We start from the raw sequence: 26,724 nt of genomic DNA, 5'->3' as shown, positions 1-26,724 counted from the left end.
AGTAACTGGGTAATAGCGCACCAAGTGCAGACACGGGGGCGCGGTGGGCAGCAGGTTGCTTCATGGACCTGATGGAAATATCACTTTTCTTAATATTTTGCACAGTATTAGAAACATAAATTTCAAGATAATTATGAATTTAAGAATAGTTCACTATATTAATTTATGATATTTCTAAACAACAAGTAAATTTTCAAAAAGTTAAAATCACTTTTTAAATTTGTCCAAAAGATTAGTGCCCTATGTTATGTCAAATGGAAGATAAGAGACTGTCTTGAAGCCTTAACAATCACATGTACAAATTTATCTAAAATATATAAACATATGGAAATGTGAAATCATATTTATATTCAGAAAACCTTGAAATGTTATTTATTTTTTTAAATAAGTCACTTATGGATAGCAAACAGTCCGTTCACAAATGGTCATATTTATTCCATCAATAAATAATGACTAGTATTAAACTCATGAATACACAGCGAGGCTATATTTGATTTAAAATAAAATAAATAGATTTAAAATCTAATGTCACTGATATTGAATAGTGGGTAATATAATTAACAGTGCCTGGGTGAGTTGCTCAGCCAATGCATTGATTACATATAGTTCTGCAGGCAGGAAGTGTTAAAGGTCAGTTGGCATCTTCCTAATTTTTCTTATGTTGTAAACTGCTGCTTTGAGCACGTGTGAAACCAACTAGAACACAGATCATTGCTTCAACCCTTGCAGGGAACAGGGCTAGTCCCTCTTTTTCCTACTACTGCTTCTGAGGTGTGAGCCTGGGAGGCATAAGGTGACAAGAGAATATAGCTAGAGGAGAAGGCAGTGAAAGATGCAAAGTCACATCTGGAGGGAAGTGGGGGTGGGAGGAAGAGAGAAGGAGGCTTGGATGGAGACAGGCTGCCTCTGCCTACTTCTACAGTGGCACAACAGTCAAGAATGGCAAGTAATCTGGGCTATGCTCGGACCTCATTTAGTTATCCCAATCACAAGACCCTTAGTGTTAGAGCTAGAAGAGTTGAACCCTCCAAGATGTGGATTACCAATTTGTGTAAATGCATTTAAATTTCATTTAGTCTTTCAGTAGGATGGCCCTATCCACCAAATGGGGAACTTGACTAATGAAGCCAGGCAGACTCCACACTATGATAACCTCAAACCTGGGTTATTCTCCATCAGTTCTACATTTAAAGAGTCCTAAGCATGGCCCATGCCCTGTCTGTACATCATTCTACCTTCTCTGGTGATTTCCCCAAGTTTATGCTAAGAGGCAATAAGTCCACCCTCTTCTTTCCTAGAAGAGATTCTCTAAGATCTAACAAACCACAGTCTTCTCTAGTCTCAATTTTCTCCTATTCTGGTCCTTTGTTCCTCTGTGATCCAGAACATGGGTACAGGGATCCTGGCATTGATGGTTTACATTCATTCTAAAGAAAGAAGTTTGTGGGATAAGATGCAGACAGAGGAACATAGTTCTCCTAAAATAATGACAAGCAAATAGCTTTGCTGATAGTGATGTCAGATGCCAGGCAGGAGAGTCTCTTAGCTGTGTGGGAGCTCAGAGAGACTCCCAAAGAAAAGAAAACCAGATGCCTAAGTCCAAGTAGGTCATTATTGTGTGCGGCGGGGGTGAGTGAGAAACTTAGAATCCTGGAGATGTTCAAGACTTCTGGGAAGGGTACTGCAATGAAAAGCACAGGGGGAGGCATATTGCTAACTGACATTAGCAGCTCCCTGGTTCTTGAAGTTGTTTAGCTACTGCATCACACATCCTAAACAAATATTTGCATGCTTCCTGTTTGTTAATTTCTTTCTAGTCAAATTAAACCTTCACTGAGTAATAAAGTCTCTGAGTCACAGGACAGATAATGGTTATTACATGACTGCCACAAAGAGCCCTAATCTACAGATGCTCATTTTCAATTTGAGAAAAGTTCAAGACTTTTATTTTATTTGATATGTTAATAAATTAGGCAAAGAATCATTAGGAAATAAACTGTTTGAATCACTGAGATTCTTAATAATGAGAGATGAATATTTAGGAGGCATAATTGGTGGGAAGAAGCATTTTACATGAAACTTTTTCTCAAATGCTACTCATGATTTTCTGACATTCTAGAGAATTGACTCCCTTCGAAGACATTCCTATCAGGCTCACTGGGATGTTTAATACTGTTTCTGTTTTGGTGGCAGGGGCTCATGACTTCTAAGCTGATCTTGAACTCTCAGTAGAAATGAGAGTGAGGTTGAACTGCTGATCCTCCTGCTCCACTTTTTCAAGTATTTGTGTACATTTTGTGCCCCTACACTAATGTATGCAATAAAAGGGCTGAGATCCAAGGTTTCATAGATGCTGAACAAGCACTCTGCCAGCTAAGTTATATCCTCAGTCCCCATGCCTTGTTCTGCAAGTTGTACATTCCTCACTTCATCCTGAGCTATGTACAGGAATACTAAAGAATCTTACATCAAATTATTGAGACCCTTGCATTCCTGAAATCAAACCATGCTCATCTTATTCCAGCCAAATCCTTCTAAGTAATTTTTCATTCTTTCTTTCCAAGACTTTCAATTCCAAATCTCAATGTGTATCTATTTTGGACAAAGTTGAGGCTTTTTTTTCTCTCACCCAATCTTCCTCTTCCTGCCTCACTCAAATTTCAATACTCTTGACCCATCAGAAGCAATCTTGAATAAATTTCTCCTGGCCATTTATCTTGCATCAGAATAATTTTCATTTACACTGAAAAGTGTTCTTAGAACCCAAGCAATTCAGTGCGATGCCTATGCTGTGCTGTCTATTTGTTTCCGTCACATCTGTAGTTAATTGCCAAGTTCCCTTCCAGCCCCCTGCTTTTAATTTTCTTTTTCTAATCTGTAGTGTTTAAGAAAACAGATAATCAAAGTTGTTAGAATTGTGTGCAAATTAAGGAAATAAACTCTAAACGATGTTCTAATGTTTAGTCATTGTAACAAAATATCTCTGTAACCCAGAGCAATTTTCTCCATTACGTTCATTCTAGACTATGTTTAGAAGGGTGGCGTGGCAGAAAGTGCCAACTGTGAATGAAAAAATAAAAAGATTCCCCGGTAAGCAGTGCATAAAAGTGCCAGGGTTATGCAGTCTTCATTTGCCTTGAAGAGAAAGCTACAGCTGGTCAACAAATCTTAATATTTGTAATTAGATCTATAAATGATCTTTATATATATTAAGTAAGATTTTTACAGCCACTCCTGAATTTCAGCTAAAATATTTGTGTTCATGAAAGTGGAATAATTCATGTTTCTCTATTTTGGGATTTCTTTTGTTCATAACAAATAAAATATCATTGAGCAGTGAAAGCTAGTAAAAAGGCTTACATTCCATATATGATTTAGATAAGTCTAAGCTGAGAACTTCTATGAATTGTTGGTGGTGAGGGAAAACAGTACAGTGGGAACTAAATTGTTTCTAAGGTAGCATGTATACATATGAACCTCACAATTTGTCTCAGGAAAATTTGTGTTCTATAACAAAGGATCTTGCTAGATAGTATAAATTGATTTTCTTACTGTGTAGAAGAAATGAGACAGAAATGATAATCACATGCTTGTAAAATCTATATTCAAAAGAAACGAAACCACAAGTGTCCAGAGCTGGCCAACATATAGTACATATATATAGTACAACATATACAACATCAAAAGTGTTATAAGACTAAGTGATATTTTATTGCATCTCTCTTATTCTAATTACATTTAGACTCCCCAGTATGGATGAACTTTTATTCATTAGTTCTTTTATTTAGATGCATATTTAAATGCCTGACAAATTCTTCATGGAATATGGTAATAAATAAAGCAGAGCCCACTTCTTATAACCCCTGTTTCGTTAGAATATAGTAAGAAATGTTTATCAGTTGCTGCCACTAAACATGTTTTCTAGTATTAGTGAATAAATAATTAATAGGTCTTTTGTTAGAAAAATTAATCATTTTATTTTTAAAAATAGTCTTTGCAAACATGTATTCTAATTGCAAAATGTGAACTCTACAAAAAATAAAAGTACTATAAGACTTATATAAGGTATATTAGATTAGTGCTTATTAACCTATGTCTAATTCAACAGCTGGTATCCCCATAGTCATGCCACTAATGCACCAGTAGATACCAGAGGCTTTGTTCTATGGATCGATTTCCATAGCTATTTCTGTCAATGTAGTTGCTTAAAATAGGCAATTGATCTATTTTGAACATTTTTTATGGGTTAAAGTCTAAAGATGTGCGGTCTTACAAAGTTTAAATTGGAAATTCTGTTGCAGAGAAGTGCGTCATCTAATTGATCCCAGGCGTAGGTTTTACTAAATTTTCTACCTTAGCTGGATCCTAGGAATTCATCTGAGCAGCACAGTACCCCAGTCCTAGTTTCTGAACTGATGAACAAGCATGTGCATTTGTGCCTCTTGCTTGAATTTGTGTGGCATTAGTTTTTCAAGTCTAGCATATGAGGGGTATTTTCACTGAGATAAGTAACTTAACTTTATTTAATTCTTTCTTTCCTTTTTATATAATCTTGTCTCATACAATGCTTTATGACCACAATCTCATCTCCCTCCCCTTCTTTCATTCCCAATCCCTCCCTTCTCAAAATCCACTGCCTCTCTCTATTTCCCTTCAGAAAAGAATGGCCTCTTGGGTATATCAATAGAATAGGACACGGCAAAGATAGAATAAGAGTAGGCACAAACTCTCATATCAATGCTGGATAAGACTATCCTGTAGCTGAAAAGTGTCCCAGGAACAGGCAAAAGAGACAGAGACACACCCATTCTCAACTAAATATGAGCAATTAAAATCAATGATATGAAGCAAAAATTGTCATTTTGAACTTGGAAAAGATAAGTAATCAAAAGGTGAAGAATTCCAAGAGTCTGCATAAGAGTCAAAGACCCACTGGTTCTCAAGGTTAGAAGTTCTATAAAGACACTAATCTAGTAACTATAATGTATATGCAGAGAATGTGATGCTGACCTATGTAGGCAGTTTGATCGTTGTTTCTGTCCATGTGTTGAGTTATTCTTAGGGCTTTATTCTCCTGGCATCCTCCAGCCCACTAGCTCTTCCAATCTTTCAAGTATTATATTTTTATGGCTGTCTATTGAATGGACCAAATATGAAAAACCATGTGCATCAATGCACTTCATTTCTAGCTGAAGAATTATGCAGCTTTAATCTTGATCCTTAAGCAAATAGTTATTCAATATGTGTACATAGATCCTGAAAATCCTTGTGATAATACCAGAGGCTTCTTTCCAATATACCTATCTCAATTTTATTGTTAACTCACCAAAACTATGATCAAAAATAAAACTGGAAAAATTGTATCAAATGGCCATAATGAACTTAAAAGTTTAAGACCTGAAAATAAAAGTACACTGCAACTTAATGCAAACTTGTAGCATTCTTGTTAGGATATTTAATTTTGAATATCAAGACAAAATTTATTATGAAATCAGGTAAGCTTAGCTGTTTCCAGGTTCATTGTCACCTTAAGTTATTGTGATTACAATAACTGCTTTTTCTGTCAGAAAGCATTCTATTTAAATTTGTAAGTTGAAACAAAGGCATGTTTTAATTTATGTACTTACAAAGAAAAACAATTTGCTATAGGAAAGTCCAGTATTTACAGAATGCTATTATTCAGACTCAGCTGTGTAAAATTCTCAGATAACCCTGCTTGAATTTCCAGGCTGATTCTTTCTTTATTTCATGCATAATAAAACACAGAAGCCTTAGACTGACCGACTTCTGGAGTAAACTCATGTGTATGTTTGAGGATCTGAATTCTCTTGAGACCATATTTATCCTATCCCAAATTTGTTTTTATGTGCTCCTGGACGGGTTTCCAACTTTGTGACCTGAAAATGTATTTTGTCTATATACTTATTGAAAATATTTAGTATTGCTAACATTTTCTGTAAATCTTTCCTAAATAATACATCATGAAAATATTGAGAGTAAATATGAAAATTTTCACAAAACAATAGAATTGTTTTAAATTATAAAAAACTCATTCGACTCTAGTTAATGAATAGTTTCTATATTTACTATGTCATTTAAGCAAAATTCTAATATGATACAGAATTTATATACATTTGTCAAAAAGAAAAAATGACAACTATTTACTGGTGACTTGTTATGTTGAAAGAGATTTAGCATAGTAGTAACAAAGAAAATAAAAATGATAGAATTTATTCTGAAAATAAGAAATTAATAAATTGAAAATTTCAAGAGTATTAGTAGCATAAATAAATTTCTCATAGCTGTGAGTTTAGTAAGTTCATCCTTGCTTGTTGTTGACTTTACATTGTGCAGTTGTCCATGATTTCTAAGCAGGAGACTATTTTCTGAGACTGCTTATCTAATAGTTATACTTATAATATTAAATAAAATCATGATTCCTTTGCTTTTTATTACATATGATTCAGACAGAACTTCAGAAATTCACCCAGTTCTCTCTCAGAGGGAACTGCTATAACTATTCTAGCCAGAATTCTGCAACATACCACTAAAATAAAAATATTTTATTTTAAGTATATTAAAGTTATTGCTATACACGTTCCCTGGAGATTCATTATTCTATGTAATAGGAATATGGCATTTGTTTATATGAATTTTTTAATGTGAAATGAAAGTGAGAAGTTATGAGTCTACCAATATAATCCCATTTTAACCTTCACTTTGACCTAATTTGCACACATTGATGCTGACAATAACAAATACTATGAAATTGATGTCAGCTTAAGTTTAATTCACTCTACAAGTCAGATAAAAGTTGGTTCAGTCAAGACTTCTGTGTTTTGTTAGCAGTAGCTACTTGGACAACTTGAATGATACTGAAAAAAAAAAGATTGTAAAGAACTGAATTCACATAATTGATGAAAATCACCGAGCAAATTGATTTGCATTTTGTTTTCCCATGTCTCTACTAATACAACGCTGAGTTCAGAGAATGTTTATAATTCCTATTGAAGTTCAGCAAGGATATATGACAGCAAATAATTTGTGTCCCTTGATCCATCTGAAAATGTTTAGCACTTAATTTATGTATATAAACTTATTTACATACAGAACATTGGCATCAAATAATTGTGTTTAAAATTAGTTCAATCTGAACTTGCCAGTGTCAGGTTGCATATTAACTAATAGGAAGCAATTCTTTTTTCTAATTTGAAGTACAAAGTCACCCTATTGGCAAGGAAGAACATTACTTATTACTGATTTAAATTATTAAGCCAGTTACAACTTTCTCTCTTAGATCATAAAACAATTTTAATGAAGTACAAAATAAATTATAATATTAATATTGTTCCAAATTATGTGATCGTTTTTAAATAAAAGTATCATGCCACATATAATGATGAAAATCTAGTACCTATTAGGTTACACACAAAAGGGAGCTTATTATAGCATAAGATTATATATTAATAATAAATTAATCCAATTTGGCAACTATTTAATCTTGCATTACTTTTACAGTTTGATTTATTATTGTAATGTATGTGTGTTCCTGTGCACACATGTGGGTGTGTATGAGCATGTTTGTGTATATGAGAGTATGTGTTTGTACGAATTTGCATGTGCCAGGTCCTGTGTGTATGCAGGTGCATGCATGCATACACATTGTGTTTGTTTGTGTGTTGGTGTGTTTGTGTGTGATGTGGGTCTGTCAAATGCATGTAGAAGTCAGAAAATCATATTAGGAATTAGTTCCCTCATTCCAAAATGAGATTTGAGCTCCAGCCCTCAGATTGTCAAAGCCATCTTTGCCCCTGAGTGACTTATTTTCCTAAATGACTTATTCTCAAACTCTCTTGACTTTACGTTACATACAAATGCATCACTTTCATTGCTCATTGACAAATTCAACAGCATTGTAATAAAGGAAGATTGTGTATCTTATGAAAACACTTGATTTTCTTTTTTTTTATATTATCATATTTTATTTTTTTAATCTTTTTTTTATTAAGAAAATGAGAAAGAAAAAACAAGTTTCCACCTCCTCCCAGCCTCCCATTTCCCTCACCCTCTTCCCACCCTTCTTCCCCTCCTCCCACCCTTCTCCCCCTCCCCCCACTCCTTTCCCCCTCCTTCTCCAGTCCAAAGAGCAGTCAGGGTTCCCTGCCCTGTGGTAAGTCCTAGGTCCTCCCCCCTCCGTCCATATCTAGGAAGGTGAACATCCAAACTGGCTAGGCTCCCACCAAGCCAGCACATTACGTAGGATCAAAACCCCTTGCCACTGTCCTTGGCGTCTCATCAGCTCTCATTGTTCGCCATGTTCAGAGAGTCCGGTTTTATTCCATGCTTTTTCAGTCACAGTCCAGCTGGCCTTGGTGAGCTCCCAATAGATCAGCTTCACTGTCTCAGTGGGTCGTGGTCCCGACTTCTTTGCTCTTGTTCTCCCTCCTTCTGCTCCTCATTGGGACCTTGGGAGCTCAGTCCAGTGCTCCAGTGTGGGCCTCTGTCTCTATCTCCATCCATCACCAGATGAAGGTTCTATGATGATATGCAAGATATTCGTCAGTATTGCTATAGGATAGGGTCAGAAGAGGCACTGCCAAATTCCTTTTATGAAGCTACAGTTACTCTGACACCAAAACCGCACAAAGACTCAACCAAGAAAGAGAATTATAGACCAATCTCACTCATGAACATCGATGCAAAAATCCTCAACAAAATACTGGCAAACCGAATCCAAGAACACATTAGAAAAATTATCCATTATGATCAAGTAGGCTTCATCCCAGGGATGCAGGGCTGGTTCAACATACGAAAATCTATCAATGTAATCCATCATATAAATAAACTGAAAGAAAAAAACCATATGATCATTTCATTAGACGCTGAAAAAGCATTTGACAAAATTCAACACTTGATTTTCTAAATGTACATTTTTATCTTTATTTAGTTTTTATCATATAAACTAGAGAACACTGTAATAATTATAGGTATGCATATATTTTAGTTTCATGTAAGTTTTATTTGTTGCTGATATTGTTTTAAAGGACAAATGAAATAGCTTAAAAATTTCAAAATCCTGTTTCACATAAAGGAATATGATATTTAAAGATAATTGCCACCTGTATTTGAGTTTGACAGTGAAAATAATCTAAACAATAACTAAGGTGAGATAAGCTAGTGTGTACTCAAAAGAACAGAAGGAAGAGATTTGCTTTTAGTTTCATTTCAAGAGTTCTTGAATCAAATAATTCCTCACTTAACAGTGTAACAAGGATTTGAAGGTGGGCTCGATTCTCATATCAATGTGGAATCATCAATGGAGGTAATACATTCATCTTGAAACTTAAATTTGCTTCATTGTTGATGTAATACGACTGAGACATAATAATTTCTCTTTTACAGTCTTTCAATTGCATTTGTTTATACTTTAAAAAGTATATTGCTACAATCCATGATATTTAAAAGTGGTTTAAAAGTTATCAATATATTGATCAATCAATCATCTTGGTTACACATTTTTATATGTATTGATCAGATGTTTCTATGCATAATTCCTTTAAATCTTTGCAGAGTAAGCAGAGCTTATGTTAAAGGAAAGTAAAAGGAAATATTAGTCGATAACAAAGAAAATAGTGACCATGATAAAAAGCGTTTCAAAACTTGATCAATTTTCAAAGATAAATGCTATTTAGTTCTGATTAGAAATGTTTCATTTTTCTTTTTTATTTATTTTAAATTTTCCAATTCACTTTACATACCAACCACAGTTCCCCTTCTCCCTCCTTCCTTCCTCCCTTACCCTAAGCCCATGCACCCCTCTCAAAGGGTAAGGCCTCCAATGGGCAGTCAAGAAATCCTGGCACATAAAGTTGAGGCAAGACCAAGGCCTCCCTGCTGCATCAAGACCAAGCAAAGCATCCTATCATAGAGAATGCTCTTCCAAAAGCCATCTTATGCACCAGGGTTAAATCCTATTCTCACTGTCAGGGACTCTTCACACCAATCAATCCATACAACTGTCACCTGCATGCAGAGGGCCTAGTTCAATCCCAGCTGTCAGTCTAGAGTCTGTGAGTCCCAGTAGTTCAGGTCAGCTGTCTGTGACTTTCCCTGTCATGCTCTTGATTCCCCTTTGCTCATATAATACCTCTTCCCTCTCTTCCATTGTACTTCCGGAGCTTAGCTCCATTTAATTTTTCTCTATAATTTTTTTATTTTTCATAGGCAATTTACACTTAAGTGTAAATGTCTACTGTTTTTCTTGCTTGAACTTTTATCTTGACATGCAGTTTTTATTATTTGGGCAAATGTAGGCAGGCTAGGCCTGTGTGCTGATATGACTCTCCAAAGAATACTGTGGAAAGCAGTGTTGTTCCCAATAGATTGAAAACATGGTGTAAATTATATTTAGAAGTGGTTTTGACTTGTGTCAAAGGTAAGTGTACTAAATGCATAACAGGGCTTAACACACCTGAGTTGTTTGATTGTAATCCTGATCATGGGATTATAACTGATAGTAATTTTATTATGAAGCTCTGTATGGATGTCTCCAAAGGATATTTTTTTAAAATTTATTTCTACATCCATCATGTGACATAGTAGCTTACTTTCTAATTGATCTCATACTTATTACAGCTCATCACATGGCACTGGCTCAAGTATGAAAAGATTATTTTCTTTGGTTGAAAGCAGTTGAATAAAGTGGGCAGCGACATGTCTATAGTTTACCATCAAATTCAGCCGTTTTAATGATGTTTGAAAGGCACAAGCTATGTTTGAATTGCTGTCATGATGACTGTAGATTTTATGTGTGAGGGACTCACCAGAATATTATTCATGAATTTCCTTTTCTCGTTGGAATAACAATTTTGTATGCAATAGACCTGATCTATTTCAACTTAAGGCAAAATAGTATTTGAAGGACTTCTATTGACTGGAAAATCCCAGGAGAGAATAAGTAGGCCAAAGCTAATTCATCTGACTGTATGCAAATATTAATGTAGCACTGCAATTTTTCTTTTTTATTACTTCTTTTATATTTTGAGATTATAATTACAGCATTTTCTCCCTCCAAATGCTCCCATATGACCCTTTTTGGTCTTTTTCAAATTCATGATATCATATTTCATCAATTGTTGTGTTTTGAAGAGCTGTATTCACCACCAACCCCCTTGTGGCATCCTGCCTAAACATGTAATCTCTTAAAAATGCTCCTGTCATGGTGCTACAGTGTGACATAACCAGCAGACACTACATGCCGTCAGTATTTGGACTTTAATTTTCCAATACTATAAGCTAATAATTCTCTTTCCTTTATAATATATCTGTCTCACACAAATTGTTATAGCAGTGAAAAATAACTAAAAACAACTCCATATTTTAGAGTATGACAATATTAGAAAAATGGAATCATTAAGTTGAACTATAATCTAATAACTAAATTTTCTATATGAAAAGCAGTCATGGACACATAGAGGCAGAAATTATATATGAAAAGGTAAGAAGAGATGATATTATTGTTCAAGCCAAAGATTGCAATTTCAGAGTGAAACCAACATTCCTGAGTTCTGAGAAAATACATCTTTGTTTTTAAATAAATTATTCTGTGGTATATGTTATGAGGATCAAAACTAAATTTGACAAAGGCAGTCTTCATGGGTTCTCCAGAGCTTACAACTACAACTGTTGAATTTAAATTTCTTCTGTACCCATTGGATTTCCGGTCCCCATCTTTTGTCCATCTCTAAAGACTCTTATTTGCCTCTTTTTTACAGAACATTATTTCTCCGTCTGAATGTCAAATTGAAATTCGGTCTGAATAAAATATTTTAAAACTTATAAACCAATAGTAGCTTTGCAGGCGTGAGCTTCTAGTAGCTTGCTCAACTTAACAAAAGACCTTATTGTCTCCCCATCTGTTGCTTTTTCACATGTTTCAGAAATCACGCTGACAACCTTGGATGTGTAACACAAAAAGGATAACATTATGTTATTAGAGATAATTTTTTATTGACTTTGTCTAGTTTTCAAGTGTCTCCTATAATTCATGATCAAACATTTATTCAAACTGTATTTAAATTTTCAAATAATATACTTCCATTGTAAAAGCAAAACAAATCTCAAAAATAAAAAAAAAAACAAGGTAAATGTGGGAGAGAGAGATAACTTTGCAGTGTTATGAAGATAAAGAAAGAACAGTTGTGGGTTGTTTATAGTAAATTTACAAAAATACGCGATGTTTTTTACAATTAGTTTCATCTTAAAGAAAAACCTTAAACAATTTAAACTTAACAAAGTCTAAAAAGCAGAACAGAATTCCAGAGATTCTGTCCAAAAAGTGGAACAAAGAGCATTTACCAGCTCGATCCCTCCAACAAAGGAGAAGTCAGCCTGGTTATATACAGTTCTCTTGATACCTCCTTTGCCTTATTCGATTGTATTACTGTCTTTCCTCAGTCACAGTTAAAGTCCCACTTCTTATTTCTTCTCCCCCCATTCTTTCTGCTTCTGTCTTTCACTCCCCATCGTTAGAGCTTCTTCTTCAACCCCTTCACACATGGTCCTTTTCCACTTTCCTGTTCTTTGTAGTTACCACAAGGGACATGCTCAAATACAAAGATTCTGAGCTGTAATTCACAAATGCAGCATCAGCAATTGCCCTTCTATGATTTATCTTTTGCCACAGATGGGTTCCCAACTCAATCAATTTACTTGCAAGTTTCATGACTTTATTTTTCTTTACAGCTAAGTCGAATTCCATTGTGCATGTGTGTGGGACAGTAATGGTATTTTCATAATTTGAAGGACTTCTAAGTTGTTTCCATTTTCTAGCTACTGTAAATAGAGAACTGATTGACATCCTGGAACAAATATCTCCATAGTGAGATTTAATTGCTTTGAGTATATGCTGTGGGGAGAACTATTGGGGGTCATCACAAGGCCCCACCATTAGGTAAAGAGCTATAAGGAATTAACGACTACTTACAGAATGGGAGAAAGATTTCAATTTTATTTTTCTTTTGGTGGCACAATTTCTATAAAAACATCTTCATATGAGGAACACTAAATGGACTCAATAGGTTAAGATAGATATATATGTGTATATATATATATATATATATATATATATGTATATATAGAGAGAGATTGAAATAGATATACAGATAACAAATATAAGTGTAGATACAGATATCTCTCACAATATTAATTATAGACTGCATCATGAAGCTTTAAGAGGCTGGACATGGGAGGACATGGAAAGGGAAAGGGAGGGTGTATAAATGATGTAATGTAGTGCTCATATATGAAACTATCTAAAATGTTTAAAAAAAAGTTTAAGCTAAAAAAAATAAGGACTAGAGGGATGACTCAGCAAGTAAGAACATTTGCTTCTCTTTGTTTCTCAGCATCCACATGATGCTTAACTTCAGCGCAAGGGGATCCAGTATCCTCTCTGTTTACCCTGGGCATTATGTACACTCATGGAGCTCATAACATAAGTTCAATCAAACCCCCATATGTACAAAATACAAATTTAATGAAACATTTTCAGGACATGATGTTTTTCTTCACATAGTTTTGAAATTGTAAAGACTTTTCTTTCGGTAACAAAAAGACAAAACATACTGGTAAAGATTTGTGATAAATGACCTATGCTAGCTACTAAACCTTTAAGTCCTTCATTCAAACATTAAACATGAAGAAAATAATGAAGTTAATAAATTTATGAGGAAATAAATTAAGCAAATATTTATGAAAAATCCTTATATCAAATTTGTAACTTTTTTGAAGTGAAACTTAATAACCACCAACCAACTTTGTTAAATAAATGGCACTTATATCATAATAATTTCCTCATATTTCTCTTTATTTTGCATCACAATATAATAAAATATCTGTTATAAGATATTTTTATATCCTAGGATAATGTAATATGTCATTTTCCTTAACTTTATTGTTGAGAGATATATAGTTATTGCTGCAGAAATAGTTCATGCTGTAGTTTACAGAAACACAAGGTTTTAGTCGCTGAATCTTCCAGTCTTCAGAACATATATAAATTAAAAAGCATACAACTGACACGCTTCTTTTAAACCTCATTCATATTTACTTGCAAAATACAAAACACTTACAAGAGTAGTGCCACGCACCGCACCCCCGTGTCTGCGCTCTGTGCGCTGGCACCCAGTTCGCAAGCTTTGGGCAAGGGGGCTGGAGGTTAAAATACACAGACACACACAGACAGAGAGGCAGCGACACGGGTCATCCTTGAATTCCCCAAGAACGCCCCCTTTATTGTGTTCAGGGGCAGATTATATAGAGATAACCAAGCCCCAGCCAAACCCACCAGAAACCACTCTCCTGCCATCAGGAACTCCTGAAGGTCTCCTGCTCAGAGCAGCTGTAGGCACTCAGATCAAGGGAAAACAAGTTTTTTACAAGAAATTTAGGACCTGGGGTCTCATTGCTCCCAACAGAGTAGAGAAGAAAAAAGAAAAGTATAACAATAGTTTTCAAATAATTTACCTCAGATATGACTACAAATATTTGGTGATCTATCACTTTATTTTACAGATTTACTTGCAGTTTTAATCATTTTAGTTGGTCACACTAGAAACAACAAATATGAATTACCCTCTTTACAACTTGTGAAATTCCAGTGTCAAATATTTATCAGTTCTAAGTACAATGAACATTTTTACTCTTTCTTGGCATACCCTGAAATTTCAAATATTTAACTTATTTGATCCATTTTCTCCCATCTCCAGAAAGTGTAGATTACCGAGTAAAAAAAATGTGTTGGGAATTAGAAGAATAGGATTCCCACCTAAAACAGTGACTGGTTTCCATATAAATCTTATGAAGAAAATTAAATGAGTCTAAACCATGAAGGAGACTCTCCAAGACTCCCTAGAGGAGATATGCTGGATGAAAACATGTTTAGAAAGAAGAAATATTACAATCAGTGAAGGGAACGGAGAGTAAACAACTGTGCTCTTTTCCACTCTTCTGTAGAGCATCAATATTTCATGGACTTGTCCCTTGGGAAATGAAGAACATTCTGCCTCCACCAAATAAAAGTGTCTGCAACTCCTTTTGGGGAATTTCCTGTTAACTTCTAGGTCATGTGAAACTTACAGTTTGCACTTTCTTTTGTATTGCCTTTTCTTTCTATATTTTTCTCTACCACTGAGAAATAGATGGCAAATCCTTAAAGATGAAATGATCTTAGTTTTGCAGTCTATTAGCCACATATACTCTCTGTATGGAAGTATATGCCAAAAAAAAGAAATATGTCATTTTCCTAATTAGCATGTTGTAAATTATAAATTAGCTACATTCAACTTACGTTGATACAGTGCATGTGAATCTATGGATGTTCTTAGTTCTGGAGAATTGGTTTATCAACAAGGGCAAGGTCTGGCAAAGGATGTAAGGCAGTTTACTCAACCCTCCTGAAGTTTACAAACTTAAAACACATTGTTTTACTAATCTATACTTAGGGGATTGCTTTTCAAAATATTTCTTAAATGCTTGATTTGGGATGAGAAGATTGTATTTACCTTCCCAGAAAAAGTTTTCATAAAGGTAAAAACAAGAAAATTCAGAGAGAGAGAGAGATAAGACCAATTTTGCTAAGATATATTCTCTCTCTCTCTCTCTCTCTCTCTCTCTCTCTCTCTCTCTCTCTGTGTGTGTGTGTGTGTGTGTGTGTGTGTGTGTGTTAGATGTCTTCCTTAATTCTCCTCTTTAGTTATTAAGATAAGTGTTATGGGCTGGAGAGATGGCTCAGTGGTTAAGAGCATTGCCTGCTCTTCCAAAGGTCCTGAGTAAAATTCCCAACAACACCATGGCGGCTCAAAACCATCTGTAATGAAGTCTGGTGCCCTCTTCTGACCTTCAGGCATATACACAGACAGAATATTGTATACATAATAAATAAATATTTTTAAAAAAGAAGATAAGTGTTATCCCTGATGCTCCCCCACTCACCCTCCCCTCTCCCCCTCCCAGTCCTAAGAGAGGGCAAGATACCCTGCCCTGTGCAAAGTCAAAGGCCCTCCCCACTACAACCATCTATCATAGGATGAAGGTTCTATGGAGATATTCAAAATAGTCATCAGTCTGACTATGGGACAAGGCCAGAACAATTTCTTTAATAAACAACTTAAGAATTTGTGTCTCTTAGCCTCATAAATGTTACATATCTTTTGTGAGTTTCTTTTCTGAATTTGGTAACAAAGAAAATAGTATAGCTATCTAGTCTTCAACCCCATCAGATACCCAAGAACAATATAATATTACATGAGTTAAACAGGGAGTATGGGGTAAATAACTTCCAAACTATAGACGTGACAGTGACAACTGGCTACCTTCACAGGCAACCAAGATTTCTCTACTGCATTAGGGCTTCTATCTTCAGTCGATAGGCCTAGAGTATCTGATAGACATTTCTAAGAAGTAAGAAATTTGAAAGACTGTCCTACATTATTTTGGCAAAATTTGGCAATCTCCTTTATGCCCTGCATGTCCAATTAGGACAGCACACTGTTAGCAGTCAAGATAAAGGCAAGCTCTCACTCAGTGACCTACTTTGAAAATGAAAGCAAACTTGATATAGAGGTTCTTTTCTTCCCTTCATTCGTTTCTGGAGTCGATAATTATGGAATAGTCAGTCAATGAAGCAGAAGTATGAATTCCTTTTGCACACTTCTGCCCTAGTCACAGAATCTGTTAACCTTGATCATTCCTAAACACATTAGTCTAGAAAATACAATTTCATTCTTATTCAATATTCGAAAATTGTTATGCTAAAATTCTAAGAAATTAATGCACAAACTTATACTAAAATATATTTTAAGGTTGTTTAGTGTTTATGAAACGGGGAATTCAAAACTAAGACTAAGGAAGAGAATTTCAAAGATGACCAAACATTAAAAGTTATATGTTTAATGATTTGTGGCACTTCTAGTTTATGGTATATTTAAATTATGGTAAAAAATAAAATTGTAATTATTTAAATTAATATTGTTTTATTTCATATATTTAATTAACTTTCACAAGTTAAGTTTATTGCTATCCAATTACTAGAATTATTATTGAATTTTGATATTTTCTAAAAATTACGTAATACACTAACTTCTGATTTTACTCTAATTCAAGACTGTTTTTTTATCAAATTTAAGATCATTACCAGGTATAGATTACAATCCCCATACATTACCTTTTTTTTTTTTTTTTTTGATTTTCGAGACTGGGTTTCTCTGTAGCTTTTTGGTTCCTGTCCTGGAACTAGCTCTTGTAAACCAGGCTGGCCTCGAACTCACAGAGATCCTCCTGCCTCTGCCTCCCGAGTGCTGGGATTAAAGGCGTGTGCCACCACCGCCCGGCTACATTACCATTTTTGACATTGATCATAGTTACCCTTTAGAACTTGATAGTACAATCTAAAGAATCTATACAGTTATGTATATAATTTTGCGTCCTTTAGGGCAACTGTCCCACCGTGTTGTGAAGACACTGCTTCTTTGTCTTCATTCATCACCTCTGGCCTTTACACTCTTTGCCCAGTCTGCAGTGATGATCCTTGGGTCCTTAGGATGGGATTCTGCTACAGGCATTTATGTCCCCTTTGGGGTTGATATCTGTGCATCATGGAAAGCTCAGAAGCTTGAGTAGTTGTGAATCTCCAGGTTAATTATCATCTACCACAAAAAGACGAGTCTCTGGTGAGTACTGGGAGATAATTTTAGCCATGGATAAAAAGATGAGCCGTGAGGAGTATTATATGTCTGTGAATGTTAGACATTATATAATCTTATATTACAAGGAGATCAACCTCTAAGTTAATACTCTTTAAAAATAGATTAGACATATTTATTTCTTCATTTGTTTGTGGATATACTCCCCATAGCACATCTGGAGAACAGAGTAAAAATTGCAGGAGCTGATTTTCCCCTTCAGTCATGTGAATTGAAGCAGGCAAATTCTGGTCTTTAGACTTGGAAGCAAGGACCTTTCCCTTGACCTATCTTACTGTGACTAATTAACTCTTTAAGTTAAGAAACTGTGTACAAATGAGTTGGAGTAGTTTTTCATAAGTTATTCTGTTATTAAAACTAAATATTTATTTCACCAATGTATCATTTTCTCTGTGTCACTTAATTTCTTATGGTGGTTAAGGCGAATTTGTACATTCATGCTTTATTAAGAATCATCCATTACTACCACTTCCTCAGAAACCAGTTCTTCCTCTGCTACTGATCTTTCCAACTTCTCAGCACCTTTGATTTCTTTTGCTATGTAAAACTAGATTATGTTTGCATTGTGTCATACACTTTAAGTCTGATGATAAGAAGTTATACTGAACCCAAGAAAACAACTGATGAGATATTAGATTTCTGTAGGCATAAAGTCGATAATATTCACTTGTTTAATCCTTGGTCTTCTGTCTTATTGACATTTGCTTTACCTTCTCATTCAAGAACAATGGTCTTATCAGATTGATGTGTTGCATGAGGGAGCAGGATATTTTGTTTTGTTCTCTTTGTTTGTTTAATTGCTTTTTTCCTGATCTTGCTCTGCATCTTTCTCCTTTCTGAGACTCTGCTAAAATCGTTGGCATATACAACAAACCTTTAAAAAAATTTTTTAAGTAACAGAATAGTTTTGAAATTGTGCCTTGGTGTTCATCAAACGTGACCATTTTATAGATTGAGTCTCTGCATAATGTATTAACAGAATTTGAGTTAAACTTATTTCGAGATAGTTTCACATCTAAATTGCCAATTATGTATTTGATTACATTTTGGATAAACTGAACAGACACACTGTTATCATATGATTATTGCCACACTTTAAATTGAATATTAATGCATTTTGAATATAACCTTGAATAACATAGTTCTTAGACTCAGTAGATAAAATGAGCAATATTCTATTTGTGTCTGTAATTTACTTAAAATAGCATTTTTTTCAGAAATTCTCTTATATATCAGTAGCCAGTTGACACATTTTATTGTTGCCAAGAGCTATATCAAGTAGACCTGAGGACCTAAATGTTCAGTATAAAACTTTAGTTTTAATTTATAGACTGAAGTAATGTGGCATTTGCTCTGTCAAGAAAACCCCTCTGTTCAGATTTGATGTTAAATGTTTCCAGCTTCACCATTCAGATAACAATGAACCTTCCTGAAAAATATGCATGGATTTTGAAAAATTTGAAAAATGGAATGTATGTTATGCCTTTAAAATATTGTGTGTACATGTGTTTAATTTTTATTTTATATATATATATATATGTTTTGGGGTGTAGTTGAAGCTGAGTACATGTACCTTTGGGGGACAGAAACATTGAATACTTAGACCTGAATTTCCAAGGAGTAGTAGGCGCTCTGTATGGATGACTGTAATTGAACTCAGTGTCCTTCCAGGCAGAGCAGTATTTGTGCTCTTAAACATGGAGACATATTTAGAGCAGTGGTTCTCAAACTTCTTAGTGCCCTTACCTTAACGGAGTTCTTCATGTCATGGAGACTCCCTACCATAAAATTATTTTGTTACCACTTCATAACTGTAATTTTGCTACTGTTATGAATCATGAAGTAAATATGCAGGCTAACTGATATGTGACCTCTGATATGTGTATGGGAGTCCTTTATGTCCAAATGGTTTGGGACTCATTGATTGAAAACCACTGCTCTAGGTCATAGTGTATTTGTATTAAAAGAAGTTTGAATATTTTGTCCACCATTTCTAAAATATACTAGCATAACTAATTTATTATATTTATCCTAGGAACTTAAATTTGTAATGTATGTTCCATTATTTTTCTATCTGGCAAGACTGATGTAAAGTACCGCAAAATATGCATCAGCTGTATTTGAGGACTCACCTTAACATGAAATAACAATTCATAAATTATATTCTGAATAATTCCAAAATACAGTATGCATATATAGTTTAAAATTTAATATCTTTAATCAAAGCATAAATAGTATATATCGAGAAATGGTTTTCTTGTCACATAAACTCAGTAGGTTTTGTCATTTTTTTTTACCTTAATATTAATGAAAGCTTAAAAGGGAATAGTGAGGTATCTCTCACTATTGCCCCTCTTCATATTTGGATGTACAATCATGCCAATGATATATAATATTTTAACTCGGACAATTCAAGAATTATTTTTAATAAGCAAGATGAGTTGTATTTGAACATTCAATGACATGTTAGAAACTATACTTCTAAGAATTTCAAAACATATCTTTACTGAAATTTTCTGCAATCTGAAAATATAATATAGATGGAAATTCAAGGCAAAAGAGATATTTAGACTTTATACCGAAATAATGAGTTCAGATTAAATTGTAATTTTCTGTTTTGGAAACAAAATATATGTCTCTAATGTTTTCTGAAAACAATGCAAAGCCATTATTAGATTTTATCTTCTTTAATACAATAAATAATAGAATTTCTTACTAGTTCTACTGAAATTACTGCCAAATTTTTATCTCTATGTTGTGAACTGAACTTAAAGTATTCATGCATGCTAGGTAAGTGTTCTCAACCTGCTGCCTATATTCAATGAGGTGATGCCACCTACTATTCAATATCATCATATTCACCGAAATGTTGTTTGTTTTACATGCAGTAGTTTTATTGCTAGTTATCATTGAGGCATTTATGAAAAGTAAGAATCAGCTGCAAAATGTGAAATCTTAGTGCTTTGTGGATGTAAATCAGTGGCTTTCTAATTCTCAGAAGCTGTGACCCCTTTGTGGGTCACATAATAGAAATCAGAAATATCAGATATTTTTGTTACAACTCTTAACAGTTATCAAATGACAGTTATTAAGTAGCATCAAAATAACTTTAATGTTTGGGGTCATCCTAACTTGAAGAATTGTATTAAGGCATCACAGCATTAGGAAGGTTAAGCAGCACTGATGTACAGAGACATAAAGAAAACTTGGAAAAATACTAAATATTCTGTCTTATGTCATGACTCAATCAGCACCACATAGTGAAATCATATATAATTAATGCTACATTATGAACAAGCAATTGGATATTGTACATTAGTTGAATGCTTTGCAAGTCAATACATTCAATGCTCACTTTAAATAAAATTAAAACATATAGAAACAGAACCGAATCCCCTGGTCTGTATGTGTGTAGTTTTAAGTGTTATTTTTAAAATATCACATCAAATATAAGTGTTACTTGACAGCAATTGCACATGTGAACTAACTTTTCTGTGACAACATGCACAAAACTTAGGATGTTTCAAGTCATCATCACCCACCAAAGAGGAGAAGAAGTCAGAAAGTCAGTAACTGAGGAGTAGTTGGTAATGGATATCCGGGGAGAGGCTGAGTTAGTTTTCTTTAAGGATGTGGTCCTTGGTAGGTCTAGTGTCTGGGCACACAACCAAGAGAATATTGCAAGGAATAACGCAATTAAGTAAGTTTTCAAAAAAGGTCATAAAGGTTGGTGGATATAAAATGGGTGGATATTATGAGAAGAATTGGGGAAAAATCTATATGTTTAAAATGTAATACACAGAGTTCTCAAATAATAAAATATTTAAAGAAAGTACAAGAGGCTTAATTAGCTAAATATGATATATATATGATGTAAATCTAAAAGCAAAAAAGTATATTATTACTTTTAGGTAACAATACTAGGTTGTTTAAAGTTTTACTTTTGGAGTATATAAGGCAAAACTGAGCACCATATTTAAAATTCAATTGTCTGGTATCATTTCTAGATAATTGCTTATTATGCATTGATATTTATATATACTTAAAATTTTATGTTATAATATGTGTTAAAAATTATAAATGTTGTATATTTGTATATATGATTTTTGCCTTCATCACAATTTTATTATTTGAATGCTGCTATTCCTTCTAAGTTTTGTATAAATGTTATATGATAAATGTAGACACAAAAAAACAAAATCAGACTTTCTAATCACAGCAGCATAATTTTCAATGTAGCCTATAATTTTTTGTTTGTTTGGGGAAAATTTTATTTTTATTACTATTCTTTTTTGCCCTTACATCCTTGCCTCAATTCCCCCAGCCCCTCTCCTTTTAGTCCCTCCCTCCCCTCTATTCCAACCCCTAATCTATTACACCTCTATTTTTATAAGAAAAGAACAGGTCTACCATGACTAATAAAATAAAATAAAATTTCATATCAAGTTTTGATAAAACTAAGCACTTACCCTGTAAGGCTCCGCAAGACCAAGGTGGTCTAGTATGAGGAGTAGGGTCCCAAAAACCAGTAAAAGACTCAGAGCCAGTCCCTGTTCCCACATTTAGGGGTCCCACAAAGGGACTAAGCTATATAACTGAGACATATATCACATGCCTAGAGCCTCTGGTTGTGGGTTCAGTCACTGTGAACCTAAATGAGCCCAGGTTAGTTGATTCTGTGATTCTCTTGTGGTGTCCTTGGCACACATGGCTCCTAAACTCTTTTATCTCATCTTCTGCGGGATTCGCTGAGCTCCTAATGTTTGACTGTGGGTCTATGCATCTGTTTCCATCAGCTGTTGGATGAAGCGTTTCTGATGACAACTGGATGAGGCACCAATCTATGTGTATAGCAGAAAATCGTCAGGCATTGTTACATTAACATTTTTTGCTAGAGTCATGTTTGGTTCTATCCCAAGTCTCTGTGTCATCCAGACTCTGTGTCCTGGGGCTCCAGGCAGTGTCGGGTGATCTTACTCTCTTGCCATAGGTTTTAGGCTAGACTAGTGTTTGGTTGGCCATTCGCTCAATACCTAGGCCACCCTTATCTTAGCAAAATCTATAGGCAAGACAGACCATATGTCAAAATTATTGAACTGGATAGGTTTTCCACTCTCTACATTTGAATTCTTGTATGTGTTTCATTAAATGTGAGGATTGACCTAGGGAGGTAGATGGAAGTGTGTGATAGCAACTTCAGAATTTCCCAGGTCCTATTGTTTGTAAGAAGTTGTGTTTTGGGAAGCCTGAAATAGTAGGAGTTTAAATATTTGTGAATGAGACAGTTTTGCCATCCATAAAGGGAGACCATTGAATTTATTTGTAACTTCATCATATGCTCCTATGATCTAAACTGTATTCCTTCTGGATTTGCAAACCATTTACAGTATGCATGCAAGTGATCCAGCAATAGCTTCATTACTGTGAAAGTTGGCATTGCATCCAGTGGTTAATTCTTGTAGTCAGGAACTCTTGCCATCGTTAGATTTGGGATTTGGAGAGACTTTAGTGGTAAATCACATTTCTACTGGGAACAGGCCATTTACCCCTAACCCAACAGCAGTACTGTCAAGAGCAGAAGAATGTCCTCTTAGCATATAGAAAATGCTATATTTTCTGGCTATAGAAAATAAGTCTAAGGCACAGAGCAGCCCTCATTTCTGGGTCAATCCGATCAAATTACATATCCTTCCTCGAGGTAAATAAATGAGAATCTATAATAAACACAATGGGAATCTACAGTGGATCTCTTTTTTTCTCATGTTGTATTAAAATCCACAGATACATACAGATATGTAAAATGGTTTTTAAATTATGTGTTAAAAATGACAGCTTGATGATTTTATGAAATTTTTATTTTCAAATATATATATATATAAAATTCTAAGTACATTAATTTACGTTTTGGACAGATGTATCTGAACCTGTGGGGTATATCGTGGTCACTCATAGGTACACATTCTGTGGCATCACAGTAACTACATAGGATTTGTTCAATAGTCACTTCTCTACTCTCTCCTATAGGAACTGCCCCCACTAACATCACTCCCCTCTACACAGAGAGAGAGAGAGAGAGAGAGAGAGAGAGAGAGAGAGAGAGAGAGAGAGAGATTGAAAGCACTGTAAGGTCCCCATGGCTAAGTATCTCATCTCGTTCTTGATCTTTTACACTTCACCGGTTTTATCAAGTGATTGTCAGCAAGTCAAAATTTTGCAATACCCTGGGAACTGTGGTATTTTCCCATCTGTATAAGCAATAAACCCTGAAACATAACTGTTTAGTTGCTTATTCTGCAAATCCCAGGATCCCAGTCAGCATCAGGATTCTCCGAAGCCTGCCAGCTTTGCCTAAGGAAATCCCCTGCCTCTCGAGCTGATGCGGTGCTTGTCAAGGAAGTTTACACTCTTATGCCACGACATTCTGCTCAGAGAGAGTGACTTGCTTTGGGAGTCAGAACATTGTGATCAAGACTACTCACGGCAGCAAGGACAGTTTCTTAGATTTGTGCCAAAGGCTCTTAGTATTTGTGCTTTATCCTTCTTTCATCCGGATCACACAGATCTGCAGGCATTCTCCAGCTTGTGTCAGAAGTCTCTGGTCCAGGTCTGCGTATCTTGAGGTAAATACAATCTAACAAAAGAACTAAGAGGAAAAATGTCGAACTGATTACTAATATTATAGAATTTTTATAATAATAACTAATATCACTCAATAGTACACAGATGCCTGTACCTTCTGACAGATCTTAGTATCGTCGTTCTTAAAATAAGCTGTGAGACATGAAGCCACCAAGAAAACAAAGCTTTAACTTGTCACATCAAACCCCCAAGATAGAAATATCATATGTCCTTGCAATTCATTTCTAGGGTTTTATCCCAAATAATTGAAATCTGAACTTCACAAGCTTGTCTACCTTATCATATTTTCTCAACATTCTTCATGATAGTCACAAGATTGTGACCTAAATATATATTACTAGATAAGTAAAGAAAAGATAAGAAAAATGAGGTGAATACACTTACCTTGATTTATCTGAAGGTTATAATCTCAGAAACCTAACATCATTTTAAAATATTGTAAATTAAAATTAATCATAAACAATCATATTTTTATTATTTTATTTTATTAGATTATTGAATTTAATTAATCCAAATTTGATTAACAGTTAACTTAATTATATTTTTTAAGTTTAATAGGAAATAATTTTATTTTTCAAGTAGTGAAGAAATATAATACAACACATAGAACAAATGTTTATCTTCATGTCTGTGTAGCCAACAGGGTCCTGTAAGAAAGAGTGTCATAGCACATAGACCACAGAAACATCAGAACTCAATGTCACAGAGAAAATGCTGGCATATAACACCTTTTGGGGTGACTTCTGCCCGTCTCCTAGTTGTGGCGGGTTTGTCATTCCAAGGAAAAAGCATGATGATTAGAATTATTAGGCTAAAGAAAATGGTATAGGAGAAATAAGAAACAAAAACATTGGATAGTATCACAAGAGCCAGTGAATACTGAATGTCACCCCTCCCCCCACCAGATTGATTTTCATTTACTTAAATACCCCAACCACAAAAGGTAGGAATAGACAAAATACTGCAATAACAAAATACAAGGAATGAACAGGTCAGTTGAAGGATTATGGGCTATATTGTTAGTTAAACACTCTGTTGCCAGAACAAGGCAAGTAACACTCATAACCTAGACTAAAACATTCTGAAGGCAGACCACTTCCTGGGTGGAATCCATAGTTACCACCCTAAGGGTGTAGGAACCTATTTGGATCCTTAGACTTCTTCTTGAGGTAGAAATAGATCTACTTTTTAAAACGTGAAATACCAGGCCTGGATATTAGCCACACCTGTTCACAATAACCTTGAGAGAGCAGAACTCTCTGATCTGTTATTTGAACTGTTGACAGTAACCTTGAAAGAATACAAGTTCCAAGTCTGTGACCTTTACTCAACAGAGAATGGTCCCATGCCTGTGAGCCCTGTCAAGACCCGTTTTTGTTCATACTACTTTCACTCTGTCCCAGGGTTGAAAAAGTTAAGTGGGTCTACTCTAAGTGAAAGGGCAGCAGTTATCAGGTAGCTGGGGAGTGTTTACCATTTCACAGAAAGGGCACATGGTTATATTCCACAACTATGGTGAATATGGGTGTTAACATTCTGTAAACATCAACAGGTTTACTTTCCCTATAAGGCCAATGCCAGTCATGCTGATCCTAAAAGAACACATTATCTCTCTTTAATGAGGTACTAAAAATGTCAGAATTTAGGCAAAATTGAAGAGAGAGAGAGAGAGAGAGAGAGAGAGAGAGAGAGAGGGAGGGAGGGAGGGAGGGAGGGAGGGAGGGAGGGAGGGAGGGAGGGAAGAAAGGAAGGAAGGAAGGAAGGAAGGAAGGAAGGAAGGAAGGAAGGAAGGAAGGAAGGAAGGAGGAAGAAAAGAGAAAAAGGTAAGTGTACATGAGAGTTTTGAAGTGTAGGAAAATGGAGAAACAGGAAGTTGTTCATCTATGGTAAAGTTGCATTGCCATCGAGTTCCATTCTCTGACCTCCTTCTTACAGATAACAATGTTGTATTATTTTTTAATCAAGCTGCATTTAGTAGTAGCACCTGTAAACTATTATAACAGTACCAAATCTGAGGGGGGAAAGTGAAATATTATCCATACAGTAGAATTTTAAATCTTTGTCAATATCTCCATCAACCATTGCCTTGTAGCATTTCACTAGCTTTAATTTTATATTTACTTACTGTACATGTGGGTTTCTGATTTTCACACTATTACCTATAACTTTGATTTTGCAAATTTTTCAATTGCCATATTTCATTATATTACTTGTTTTTTAATTTAAATTAGTTTACTGCAGAGCAATTTCCATTATAATTCTTTTAGACGAGATAAAGTAAAATGCTGTCCATCTTGCTAAACTGTAAAAGATGTTCGCAAAT

The 26,724-nt window shown here is 34.7% G+C and overlaps 1 protein-coding gene across 2 annotated transcripts in view; it reads left to right on the top strand.

Moving 5' to 3' along the window:
* Positions 1 to 26,724, top strand: part of Cdh18 (cadherin 18) — a 739,086-nt gene that overhangs the window by 88,575 nt on the left and 623,787 nt on the right. The window lies entirely within an intron of this gene.

Source organism: Microtus pennsylvanicus, chromosome 6 (genome assembly GCF_037038515.1).
Source record: "Microtus pennsylvanicus isolate mMicPen1 chromosome 6, mMicPen1.hap1, whole genome shotgun sequence".
Lineage (NCBI taxonomy): Eukaryota > Metazoa > Chordata > Mammalia > Rodentia > Cricetidae > Microtus > Microtus pennsylvanicus.
Note: the sequence above shows the minus strand (reverse complement) of the source record. Positions and strands in the feature narration are given on the sequence as shown.